This window comes from Ovis canadensis, chromosome 9 (genome assembly GCF_042477335.2).
Source record: "Ovis canadensis isolate MfBH-ARS-UI-01 breed Bighorn chromosome 9, ARS-UI_OviCan_v2, whole genome shotgun sequence".
In the NCBI taxonomy this organism is placed as follows: domain Eukaryota; kingdom Metazoa; phylum Chordata; class Mammalia; order Artiodactyla; family Bovidae; genus Ovis; species Ovis canadensis.
In genome coordinates, this window is record NC_091253.1 from 10,987,438 (window position 1) to 11,000,862 (window position 13,425).

Sequence of the window (13,425 nt, forward strand, 5' to 3'; positions counted from 1 at the left end):
AAAGTCTACAAATAATAAATGCTGGAGAGGGTGTGGAGAAAAAGAAACCCTTCTACACTGTTAGTGAGAATGCAAATTGGTACTGCCATTATGGAGAATGGTATGGAGATTCTTCAAATAACTAAAAATAGAGTTACCATGTGATTCTACAATCCCACTCCTGGTCACATATCTGGAAAAATTCCTAACTCAAAATGTACATACATCCCAATGTTCATAGTAGCATTATTTACAATAACCAAGACATGGAAACAACTTATCCATCCATCAATATATGAAAGTATAAACAAGATGCTTTATACACAATCACACACACAGTGGAATACTACTCAGTCATAAAAATGGAATCATGCCCTTTGCAGCAACATGGATGGACCTAGAGATTCACATACCAAGTGAAATAAGTCAGATAGAGAAAGAGAAATATCATATGATATCACTTATATATGCTATCTAAAAATAGGGTACAAATGACAAGATAGAAATAGAATTACAGATATAGAAAATGAGCTCATGGTTACTGGGGGGAAAGGGTAAAGTTAAGAGATTGGGATTGACATATACACACTAATATATATAAAATAGCTAATAAGGACCTGCTGCTGCTGCTGCTGCTAAGTTGCTTCAGTCATGTTCGACTTGGGGTGTTTTATGTGTTCTATGGGGTTCTCTGCAGCCCCATAGACAGCAGCCCACCAGGCTCCCCTGTCCCTGGGATTCTCCAGGCAAGAACACTGGAGTGGGTTGCCATTTCCTTTTCCAATGCATGAAAGTGAAAAGTGAAAGTGAAGTCGCTCAGTCATGTCTGACTCTTAGTGACCCCATGGACTGCAGCCCACCAGGCTCCTCTGTCCATGGAATTTTCCAGGCAAGAGTACTGGAGTGGGTTGCCATTGCCTTCTCCAATAAGGACCTGCTGCTGCTGCTGCTGCTGCTGCTGCTGCTGCTAAGCCGCTTCAGTCGTGTCCAGCTCTGTGCGACCCCATAGACAGCAGCCCACTAGGCTCTGCTGTCCCTGGGATTCTCCAGGCAAGAACACTGGAATGGGTTGCCATTGCCTTCTCCAATGCATGAAAGTGAAAAGTGAAAGTGAATTCGCTCAGTCATGTCCAACTCTTAGCGACCCCATGGACTGCAGCCCACCAGGCTCCTCTGTCTATGGGATTTTTCAGGCAAGAGTACTGGAGTGGGGTGCCATTGCCTTCTCTGTAAATAAGGACCTACTGTACAGTAAAGGAAGTCTGTAATGGCTTATATGGGAAAAGAATCTAAAAAAAGAGTATATATATATTTATATATAACTGGTTTACTTCACTGTACACTTGAAACTAATATAGCTCCAGTAAAATTTAAAAAGATAATAATGCAAATGAATCTATATAAAAATTAGAAATAGACTCACAAACCTAGGAAACAAATTTATGGTTTCCAAAGGGGAAAGGGCGGGGAAGGGACAAATTAGCATTATACAATAAACCAATACAAACCACTCTACATAAAATACATAAAGCAACAAGGATTCACTACACAGCATAGGGAATTATACCCAAGATCTTATAATAGCCTCGAATGGAATATAATCTGCAAAAAGCAAAATCACTATGCTGTACACTTGAAACTAACACGATATTGTAAATCAAATACACTTCAATAAAAGAAGTTATATTGCTGTGAGACCCAAAAGAATATACTGAAATCAAAAAGGTAGATCTCAATCTGGTTTGAAAATATATAGTGCTGTTAACAATTTGTCACAGGTACAGTCTACAAACTCCTTCAAATGTTTAAGACAAACACTGTGGTCCCAATTAGTCAACAGGCTATTAGACAATAGCAGCCTTACAAAGGAGGAAAAAAGACAGGTGAATAGGTTTGACTTGCCTAGTAATCAAAGTGACGTAAATGAAGAAAAATAATGTATTTTGTTATCAAAATAAGAAAACATGATAATCAATTATATACACTACTGCTGAATATATGTAAAGAGTACAAGTCTGTTTTCAAAGTAATTTGGAAATACATATCATGTGCCTCAAAAATACTCATGCTGTTTCATGTAAGAGTTAACTATTATGAATGTATCTTGATAAATAATTTGAATAAGGAAAGCCTTATGCATAGCGATATTCATTTCAATATTATATGTAAGAGAAAAATAATCTTAAGTGTCTCAAGGAAGAATGATGGTTGTTGAGAAATTTCAGTACAGGTTAACTTGAACAGTATATAGTTATTAAACATAACTTTTGAGAAAGACATGAAATATCAGGAGAAATTGTTGCTGGAATGTAAGAGAAAAATCAGGACACAAAATTATTTGCTCAATAATAGATGCATAAGAAAACAGACATTCCCCCTCATTGCCATTATTCATTAATAAACAAAAACATACTTTGCACACACTTTAAATTAAATAGCAAATTGTTACTACTTTATCATTTATCATTGAAGAAGAACAAAATATTCCAGGAAACTATTACTACCTTACACTATACTGGTAGTATGGTCAGGAGAGACAAGGTTTTTGATGTGTAGACGGGACAGAGAGAGCCTCTTTTAAATAAAGCCTTATTATCAGGTAAGAGTACTCCCTGTGTGCTGTGTTGTGCTTAGTTGTCAGTTGTGTCTGACCCTTTGAGACCCCATAGACTGTGGCCCGACAGGCTCCTCTGTCCATGACATTCTCCAGGCAAGAATACTGCAGTGGGTTGGCATGCCCTCCTCCAGGGGATCTTCCCAACCCAGGGATCAAAACCAGGTCTCCTGCATTGCAGGTAGATTCTTTACCATCTGAGCTAACAGGGAAGCCCCCTAAGGAATTTCATTTAATCTTTAAGTTAATCTTAGAAAAATTTCCACTCATCCTCTGCCTCCCTGCCAAGAGTCATGAACTTTGGCCGTGACCCTGGGTCTCCTCACATTTCAGGGTCTCTCCTGGTGCAGCCTCTTTGTCTCTTATGAGACAAGGCTGCACAAAATGTTTATACATTTTGTGCTTTCTTTCTTCTTTTCTTTCCTGTTCTTTTTTTTTTCCTTTTTTAATCTCTTCCCTTGGTTCTATTTTTGTTAACTCCCATAACTCTCTAAAGGGTCCCCAGCCTTTGTTGTTTGGGGTTAAGGTTTGTGTAATCTCTTAGTTGACCAAGAAAGAAGAAACCAACATCAGTTTCAGCTCTGACAGGCCTTCATCTTCTTACAAAAATCTTCAATAACTCCCATGACAGGTACAGTGAAATTCTGATTCTTTTTTTAAAATTGTTTAATTTATTTATTTTAATTAATATATTTTAATTGGAGGCTACTTACTTTACAATATTGTAGTGGGTTTGCCATACATTGACATGAATTAGCCATGTGTGTACATGTGTTCCCCATCAAAAGAACATTTGAACACTGAGTAAATTCCACAAAACAACTTCTGAATGCCGGCAGAGGACATCAGGCACCCAGAAAAGCAGCCCATTGTCTTCGAAAGGCGGTAGGAAAAAATATAAAAGTCAGGAAATTCTGGTTCTTTTCTCCCACATCTTGGGCACCAACGTGAACGGATCTGACACGCTCACCGTCTTTCACACCTGGAATACTATGCATTTCTCACTAGCTTCTGCTCGCTGCATTGAGTGTCTTATTCTTCTTTCCATTTTTCTTGGAACGACCTCCTAAGCTGCCTGTCATTCCAGAACATGGGTTTAAGAACTCACAGGGAAAAAAAAGAAAAGATGCAGCATTCCTCAGTGACAGAATTCTAAAGGAGATTTCCTTGACAGTGACTTCTACAGTACTTCTAAAATATTACAACACTTCCTGTACATTTCTGAGAGGATGCTTGGTGACCAGGACATAGCTGAGGGTGCCAGTGACTACTGGGGGAGGGTGTGCCTAAGAATTCTAGCAGCATCATTTTTATCTCTTGGGAGAGTTTAGGGAATTTCAGGCACTCTAAACTTTAGCTGACTGCAATTTAGCATTCAAACTATCACACTAAGAATAAAAGTGAGTGTTTTTAAAATTTATACCAGTAAAACAAGTGAGAAACAAAACAGTCTTAGACAAATTGTTATTGCTTCTTACTGTGTATCTGTTAAAAATACAGGCTTCTGGATTTCTGAGTTTCTGAGTATGAGTCCCAGAGCCTGCACTTAAAAAAAGACTCGTTAGTTTCTTATCAATTGATATTTGAAAACTCCTACTTGAAAAGGGTTGTTTTTTTTTCTTTCTAACACCTAGGTATTTCTTGGTGATTCTCTATAGAATATTCCTCTAATATATAATGGAGATCAGCATCAACATATTTTTTAAAGTATTCTAAACAGGGTGCTTTTTGGGTACAAAATGCATACAGACTTGAAACTTGCTTTCTGGCTGACATTTTCAGCAAAGCTTTTATACCCACAATAGGTATTCAATTTAAAACCTTGATTTAAATACTGTAATTTAGAAGCATTGTTTTTTACTACTTTTCAGGGCAATTATATAACATTTCAATTACAATATAATCATCTTTACCAATTCTTATTGGATACATTATTGTAACTTACAAATAACATTGTTTCAATTTAATAGACTCACTAAAAAATAACATTGTTTCAATTTAATAGACTCCCTAATAAATGAACTATCAGAACTCAAAGCACCTCTACATTGAGGAGACCATATGTTTTGTAACTCAAGCACATTGTTTTAAAATAAATGAAAAATTTCTGCAGTGTCTGACCCTTTAGAGTTTGGAATTTGTCCAACTCACCTAGTAAAGATCTTACTGAATTTTCTAATAAGTAAGTAGTTTTCTGAAGTAGATACAAAAACTTTGAGTTGTTAAGCTTTATAAATCCCTTGAGAATTAACAGACTGTTTTGGATGTAAGATAAAAGCCTCAAAAGTCCTTTATCCATTCTTGAAAAAGACTAACAATTTCAATATATGAATACATAGTTATATATTAAATAAATGCATCAGACCTATTACAAGTAGATTATAAATAAAATTTGTGTTCCTTTAGAGAACCTTCATAACTGCATGCTGTCCTTTTATTCTTCTAAAGATCCTGCTCTCTCTCTCTGCCCACCACTTAAAAAAACAATAAAGCTCTCAATAGCATATATGTGAATTGCTCATGAGATGCACGGGCAGAATTCCTGTCGTTTGTAGCCCAGCTCAAGTTTAACTAGCATATTCTGTGTTGGTTCTTGACCCAGGACAAGCATCCACATCATCATGGAATTTTTTAAAAATATGAACTCTGGAGAGGGGCTGGAGAAAAGGGAAGCTTCCCGCCATCGTCAGTGGGAATGTGAATTGGTGCAGCCACTATGGAGGACAGTGTGGAGGAGTGTTTTGTTGTGTATGTGCTTTCAGTTGCTAAGTCATGTCTGACTCTTTGTGACCCCATGGATTGCACACGTCAGGCTTCTTCGTCCTGCACTGTCTCCAGGAATTTGCTCAAATTCATGTCTGTTTAGTCAGCGATGCTATCTAACTGTCACACCCTCTGCCACCCCCTTCTCCTTTTGCCTTCAATCTTTTCCACCTCCAGAGTCTTTTCCAAGCAGTCGGCTCTTTGCATCAGGTGGTCAAAGAATTGGAGCTTCAGCTTTAGTCCTTCCAATGAAGGACTGGTTTCCTTTAGAAGTGACTGGTTTAGTCTCCATGCAGTACAAGGGACTCTCAAGAGTCTTCCTCAGCACCACAACAAACTAAAAATAGAGCTACCATATGATCCAGCAATCCCACTCATGGTCATATATCCAGAGGAAACTCTAATTTAAAAAGACACATGCACCCCAATGTTAAGAGCAGCACTGTTCACCCCGGCCAAGACATGGGCTCATCAACAGAGGAATGGGTAAAGGAGACGGGGCACACATTCACAATGAAACGTTACGTGGCCACAAAAATAGTGAAATTATGCCATTGGCAGCAACATGGATGGACCCAGAAACGATCATACTAAGTGAAGGAAGTCAGACAGAGAAAGAAAAATATCATATGATATTGCTTATCAATGGAATCTTAAAAAAGTATACAATAACTTATCTACAAAACAGAAATAGTCCCACAGACACAGAAAACAAACTTATGGTTACCAAAGGGGGAAGGATAAATCAGGAGTTTGAAATTAAAACATATATACTACTATATAAAAAAATAGACAAGCAACAAGGACCTACTTGGTCCTTGCACAGCACAGGGAAATATACTCAATATATTGTCATAACTTATAGTGGAAAGAAATCTAAAACCTGTATATGTGTGTATAACAGAACCACTTTGCTGTATACTTAAAACTAACACAACACTGTGAATCAACCATACTTCAGTAGAAAAACAAAAAATAAACTCTGAACCCCACCCTCAACCTCCCGAGTCTACACGCGTGTTCTCATGGGAATTGCAGGTGACAAGCAGTGCCTGCCCTTCTTCATTAAGGAGGAAACCGCTGATGGCAGTTGGCATGGCTTAGCTGACAGTATCTGATTGCTTTAGAGTTTAGGTTTAAGTTTCCGGGGGAAGATCCAACTCAAATCCCTGTCTGAACACAAGTGGGTTGTGTAACCATGGTACTTACTTTCTGAGTTTAATTGGTACTCTGAGGGTATCATACCAAATTCAAAATGTTAAGTTTTTGGTACTCAATATAAGACAATCAACCTAAAATACCCGAATTTCCTTCAGCGTAAAACAAACTTTCTTCTTTAGCCTCTAAAAGGAATGATTTTATGTGAGTAAAATTCTTCACACAATATCCTTATGCTAGTTTTCACTTCATCTGACAGTCTCCATGAAAAATAAAAGCAATCAACCTTATCCCACAAGAACTGTCAACCAAGACAAAGAGGGAAATTCATTTCATCTCAGGATTTTCTTTATAAAGAAATTTGCTTTTGGTCCTTTCTCACCTTCAGAATAAAAACTTCAGTCAACCTTTTGGAAACAATTTGCATATGGTTTCTAACAAAGACGTTAGGACAACCTCTCAAAGCTCAGTGCCACTCAGGCTGCTGAGCAGGACACAGATCCCCAGAGGTAAGGTTGATAGCTGTTGAGTTGAATGCTAGCCAAGAAGCAGGAAAACATCAAGGCACTGGGTAACTGATGTCCTCATCAGTTTTCTAACTCTCTTCCTCTTAAAATGTGATAATGTTAATCCCATGGGAGGGAGAGCCGTGTGTACAATACGTGATTCCTAGGATGCATCAAGGGCAAAATGTTCAAGTGTCAGAATAATTGCTTTGACTCATTGAAGTCAAGAGAAGACAGAGGTTCAAGGGACCCTGCTTCTTCCCGGAACACTCTTCCTTCTGATATTTATGCAGCTTATTTTCTCACTGCCTTTCATGTCTTAGTCGAGATGACTAAGTCCTTTTTAGCAAGACTGTTCACTGTGATCACCTACTTAATCCCTGTTTGCTCAGGGACTTTCCAACTCTCTACCCTTTTGAAATGTTTCCACAGCACTTAGCACTTTCTAAAGTCCTTAAGTTACTTGTGTATTCTGTTCACTATTTCCTCCTACACACACGCAGAATACACATGGACTGCGGGCTCCAAGCAGGCAGGGATTTTTCTTCTTTTGCTCACTGCCATATTTCTGATGCCTACAAAAGGGTGTCTGGCTTTAGTTGGTTGCTAAATATCGAATGAGGGGGATAGATGGGTAAATGAAGAAGCCTTTAAGAATGCAAGCTGACAGGAAAGCAGGGCACACCTTAAATGGCCAAACGAGGAATATCACCAAGGCTAGGGCGACCAGGAGATGGTTACCATCTGGGAGAACTGAGGCTCACACTACGTGGACTAACAGTGGCATCAGGGTTGTGTCACTATGTCAGCGTTCCCCTGATCCCAAGACCAGATGCACTTATGGGTCATCACAGCCCCATTCTGGGCCGCCACGCTGAGGCCACCAGAAGAACTCAAACCGAAATCTGGTCACGACACTCATCTGCTTAACATCCTTCACTGGTCTCAGTCCTTTTAGGGTAAAGTCTAACAAAGTGCGTGAAACTCCTACTTGTGGTCCTCCACTTTCTCCTCAACACTGCCTGCCTTCTGAGCACTGAGTTGTACCCAGGTATTCATTGGAAAAGACTCTGATGCTGGGAGGGATTGGGGGCAGAAGGAGAAGGGGACGACAGAGGATGAGATGGCTGGATGGCATCACTGACTCGGTGGACGTGAGTCTGAGTGGACTCCGGGGGTTGGTAATGGACAGGGAGGCTTGGAGTGCTGTGATTCATGGGGTCACAAAGACACGGACATGACTGAGCAACTGAACTGAACTGAACTGAACCGAACTGACTTGCGGTTTTTCAAAAAATGCTGTGTTGGGGCAGTTGCTTTCTGTTATCTGTTTTACCCTGTTTATCTGGCCAGCGCCTGGGATCCCTCAATCCCAGCACTAGAATCAGCTTCCTTCCATAATGCCTTCTGGGAGTTGCTGAGGATGCCTGGCTACACTTGACTTTTAGCATGCTGGATTTGTCCATTTCTTTTTGCAGTTCTGCCAGTTTTCAAAGTTTTGTTTTGTGCATCAACCCTCTTTCTCTCTCACAATGTTTTTTCTTTCAAAGTTACTTTTGTCTGCCTTTAATATACTTATACCAACTTCCTTTTGGTCAGTTTTCTCGGTATATATTTTCTCATAATAATTTTCTTTTCAGTATTACTGTGCTATATTTTTATAGGGAGTTTTAAAAAATCTGTCTATATTTGTCTTTTAAGTAGAATATTTGGTCTATTTTATTAGGTTAGCAACCTAGCTGCTATGTGTTTTCCAGTGTTTCAGTCATTGTTACTTTCTAATGTTACTTTTAGTCTTGTAGATTAGTTTTTCTGTCTACTAGCTTTTGAATCATACTCTTGAATTCTATTATTTCAGTGCTTACTCTAACTTTTAATTTGCATATTTAACTTAGAGTTTAAATTGAGTCAGTATATTTACCCTCCTTTGGAATAATACCAGGGCCTTTGAGCACTTCACCTCTGATCACCACCCCCAGTAAGAACAACTGATGTATCTGTTACCCAGGTTTTAAATTATTTTATTTAATGTCCAAATTAATGCTACTTTTAATTATTTGCAGCCAAAGATTGCTTAGATTTACCTTATGCTTTGCTCACCATTCTTTTTTACATCTCAAATCTTCCCTTGAAGAAAACTGTCCTTCTTTTTTGAAACAACTTTATTCTGATAATTCCCTCAAAATGTATTTACTATTGTTTTTTTGGTAGTTTTAATACTACGAAGTTAGCTTCCCCCCGCCCTCTGCTGCATTGCTTATCTCTACCTAATTATGCTTACCATTCTTCCTTTTTATTTTTAGGCAAGATATGTCTTCTGGGATAATTTGCCTTTTTATTTAAGTATATCTTTCCAAAAATACATATGTGAGAGTGTCTTGGTAAGAAATTCTTTTGTTTTAGCTTTTTACATTTTTTTGGAATGAATAATAATGAAATTGTTTTGCCTTTCTTCTTGAAATACATATTAGTCCAATTATACTTGTCAGTAATTTGTCCCTCAGAATTTTAAAATCATTATTCCATTGTCTTCTCTGTTGCATTATTGTTGTTGAGAAGTTTGTTATAGTCTAAATGTCATTCCTTCTTAGGTTATTTACTGTGCTCTTGATTTGGGCTTCTTATAAGAATCTTTTATCTTGTATAGTTTGTCTATAATGTGTATGGATTTCTCTGTTTTATTCATTTTGGGATAATGTGGCTACTTAAATCAGAAAGTTGGCATCTTTCTCCAATTACAGAAATTTCTTAACAATAATGTTCTGGAATATTTCCTGTTTGCTACATTCCTTATTCTTTCTGGAATTCTGATGAAATGCACCTCAACCCTTCTTTCTAAACTGTTCATACTTTTCCCCTTAGTACTACATTTCTTCGTACTTGTATTCTACTTCACTAATTCATAGGCTGTGTCTAAAATCCTGTCTCATGGTTATTACACACACAACATACACACTCACATGAAGACATTCCATACACATCCTGAAGTTCTGTTCATTCTTCATTCAAATAAAATGCCTGGTTATGTTTAATCTTCCTTAGTCATACTTGTGGAATCCTCTTATTTCTTTAAACAGATTTACATGCCTATTTTATATTTTGAAACACCAAAGATACAATACCTGGAACGTCTGAGGGTCTGATTCTGGCATTTGTTTTTTCTGTTTACTCTCATGTCCACTCACACTCACTCAGGATATAATGCGAAAATTCCTGGAGTCCTGGAGGGTTTGCTTTTTCTTTTGTCAGGTAAGAACTTAAATTTTGGAAGAACACACTCACACACACACGCTTCCTGTAAAAGCTGGCTTGTCATTCTGAGTAGAGACTTTTTTATTCCTCGAGTGAGAGCCATTGCTATAACTAATTTCTTTAGTCTTGGACTTTGCAGAGTGCCTGTCCCTCCCCATTTTACTATTTCTTCATGGCAGCTGTCCTTACAGAGTTCTTTCTTTGCCTGGGACACTCCCACCAGCTCCCTAGGACTTGCTTCCTTTCCCTGTGTAATTCAGGCTCTTGGCCACTAAGCATTGCAGAAGCATATGGCTGATGCCAACTACCTTCTCTATGGACTTATGATTTCACCTTACTTTTGGTCTTTGATGAGCTCCTTGACTTTATTACCAGTTCAGTTATAGACTTCTAAGTGACATTTTAGGAAGGATTTTCAGGGTACCTGTTCTATCATTATTGTTAGAAAGTAAGTCCCTCTTTCAGTACTCTGAATTATTCATTGGATAGCATTTTTTTTCTTTTGTAAATGGCAATGAACTTTTTTATCTATCCAAGTTGATCATGCTCATCCTGGCCGCAGGAACTGTTTCGTACCATGTACTAATTTATTCAGTCAGGAAATATTATTCAGTTTCTATTATTAACTCTTCACTGATGTGTTATTAATTGTATATACAAAGGTGATCTAAATTGAAGTTGTCTAACAACATAAAATAAAAAATGCTAATGTTTGTTGAATCATTTCTAGTTCAACAAATGGCCTATTGTTCTGATAAGTGCTTTAGTTTATTATATGATATTAATCTTCACAGTTACGCAATGAGTTTGCCATTATTGCTATTTCCTTCCAAAGACAATAGCACTGAAGCTGAGAAGAGACTCGTATGTGTTGAGAGAAGACAGTGCCAATTTATGATAAGCTGGTCATGATGCAGTTTTAAAATTTTTAAATAATCTCTTACTGTTGAATTCTTTCAGTGATTGCCTGCTGCTGGAGACTCACCATTATACACAGGTTTCAGAGATTCACTTGAACATAATTGAAGGAAAGTGGGGAGGTATCCTTGAGGATGGACCCAGCCACAAGTGCTAGATTATGTCCTGTATCAAAGAGTAAGTAACCCCAGGCAGGAACATCATTCCAACCACAGTATAAAACATTTTGCTAAATGAATTCAAACTTCTGTTCTTTTACATGTATCAGAATTTTTAACTGAGTCATATCTTCAAATACCTACTTCATGTGGCAGAGATTTATCTCATCATATAACTTTTGGGAAAATGAAGAAGATATATTGGATGTGCCCTTAATGGTATGGGCTCTTCATTCACATCACACAATGGCACTAAATCTCCGTGCAATATGTGGCTGCATGTGATTTTTAGCAGGCTTGTAGTTTGTCTAGTCTCACTTGTGACTTACACGTAAAGACCCCACTCCGATGACTATGTCTTTTTCTAGATTCTCATCCCTTCCACCCTTTGTTCTCTACACTTCCTTATCTTTCTCTCGTTCTCACTCACTGCCTGCTGTGTGATGAGCTGCACCATAAGAACTTCCTGCAGGTAGCAATGGGAGCTTTCTGTTCCACCTTCCTGCATCCCTGGGCTCTATGCACAAGCAATGCTCTCTTTCTGACATTATCTTGCCCTGTTGCTTGCAAATGCTGTATTCTGAGGGCATTTCCCCGCCCCCTCCCCGCCCCCCCCCAGTCAGCTCTATCCCAAGTGTATTTGTTTCATATTGGATTCTTTTTGTCTTTTTATTTTTTCACTAAACCTTTAAAAATTTTAGCTCTGAATTTTCAAAAGGAGTTTATACAACTCAACAATGGATGCTTCTGTGGTTTTTAGTAGAGCATGAGTTCAGCAGGAAAAGTAGTCTAAGCAGGATTTTTGATGTTGTAGTTTCTCACTTTGTTTTACAAGGATGGTATGCCAGAAAACAAAACAAAACAAAACAAAACACATTGTTCATTTGCAAAAGGAGCCATCAGTTGTCCTAGAAGGAAATTGTGGTACAAGTAAATAGAGAAAAAGAGTGTCAGAGAAAAAACAATCACCTTGTGGAACATTTTGACGAGTGCAGAGAGCACAGGTGCTGTTCTTTCATCAGATCTAATCAGACCTGGAGGGCAAAGGAGGAAGATTGGTGAGTCCAAAGCTCACCACTGCTTGAAATCCCATAGAAGAGTAGGTTTTGGATGAATTTTAGACTTGTGATTAATTACAGACCAAGAACTGCATGAGTCATAACTTGTTAGTCACATGAAAACTCTAAGTCAAATTGAAAATACAGATTTTTTTTCCCACATGGAAAAGTAAAAGTGGTTTCTAACATTAACGAGCATACAGCTCCTACGATGATGCATAGACTGCTGTCAAGCTTCCTTCAGTTCTTCAGAGAAACATCTCACAATCAACATAAACCCAACAGAATGCAAGAGAAATGAATTAAACCACCCCTAGAATATGTACAGTGTGTGCTGTGGAGAGAAGAAAAGAACAATAGGAATATGCCCAATATTCACGATTACTCAAACAGTCTCATAGTGAATTTTAAAAGTACTGATCTTTAGAAAAATGAATATCTGAAAGTTAAAGACAAGCCAATTAAAAGTATCCACCTTTCTGAGTGTTTAACACTATACAATATTAGTGCCTTTTGCTTTCCTTGAAGATGTTAACACTTGATGGATTCTCTCATTTCTCTCCACAACGTCTGACAGAATTTTTCTTGATTTTTATGACATCTTATGTATCCAGAATGGCAACCCACTCCAGTATTCTTGCCTGGGAAAATCCCACGGACAGAGGAGCTTGGTGGGCTACAGACCGCGGGGTCACAAAGAGTCAGACACGACTGAGCAACTAAGCACAAGCACACATGTATCCAGAAGTTTACCTAGGTCAAACCAGAGGGACAGGGTAGAGAGGGAGGTGGAAGAGGAGTCAGGATGGGGGGACACATGTATACATGTAGCTGATTCATGTTGATGTTTGGCAAAAACCATCACAGTATGGTAAAGTAATTATCCGCCAATTAAATTAATTTTAAAAAAAGAGAAAAAGAAAGATTTGCTGGGAGGTGGGAGGGGGGTTCATGTTTGGGAACACCTGTAAGAATTAAAGATTTTTAAATTAAAAAATAAAAACTAAAAAAAATAATTA

General features: G+C 38.1%; 1 protein-coding gene across 3 annotated transcripts in view; it reads right to left on the minus strand.

The window, feature by feature from the left end:
- KCNQ5 (potassium voltage-gated channel subfamily Q member 5) overlaps positions 1-13,425 on the minus strand; it is a 632,727-nt gene that overhangs the window by 316,053 nt on the left and 303,249 nt on the right. The gene's annotated exons all lie outside the window — the stretch shown is intronic.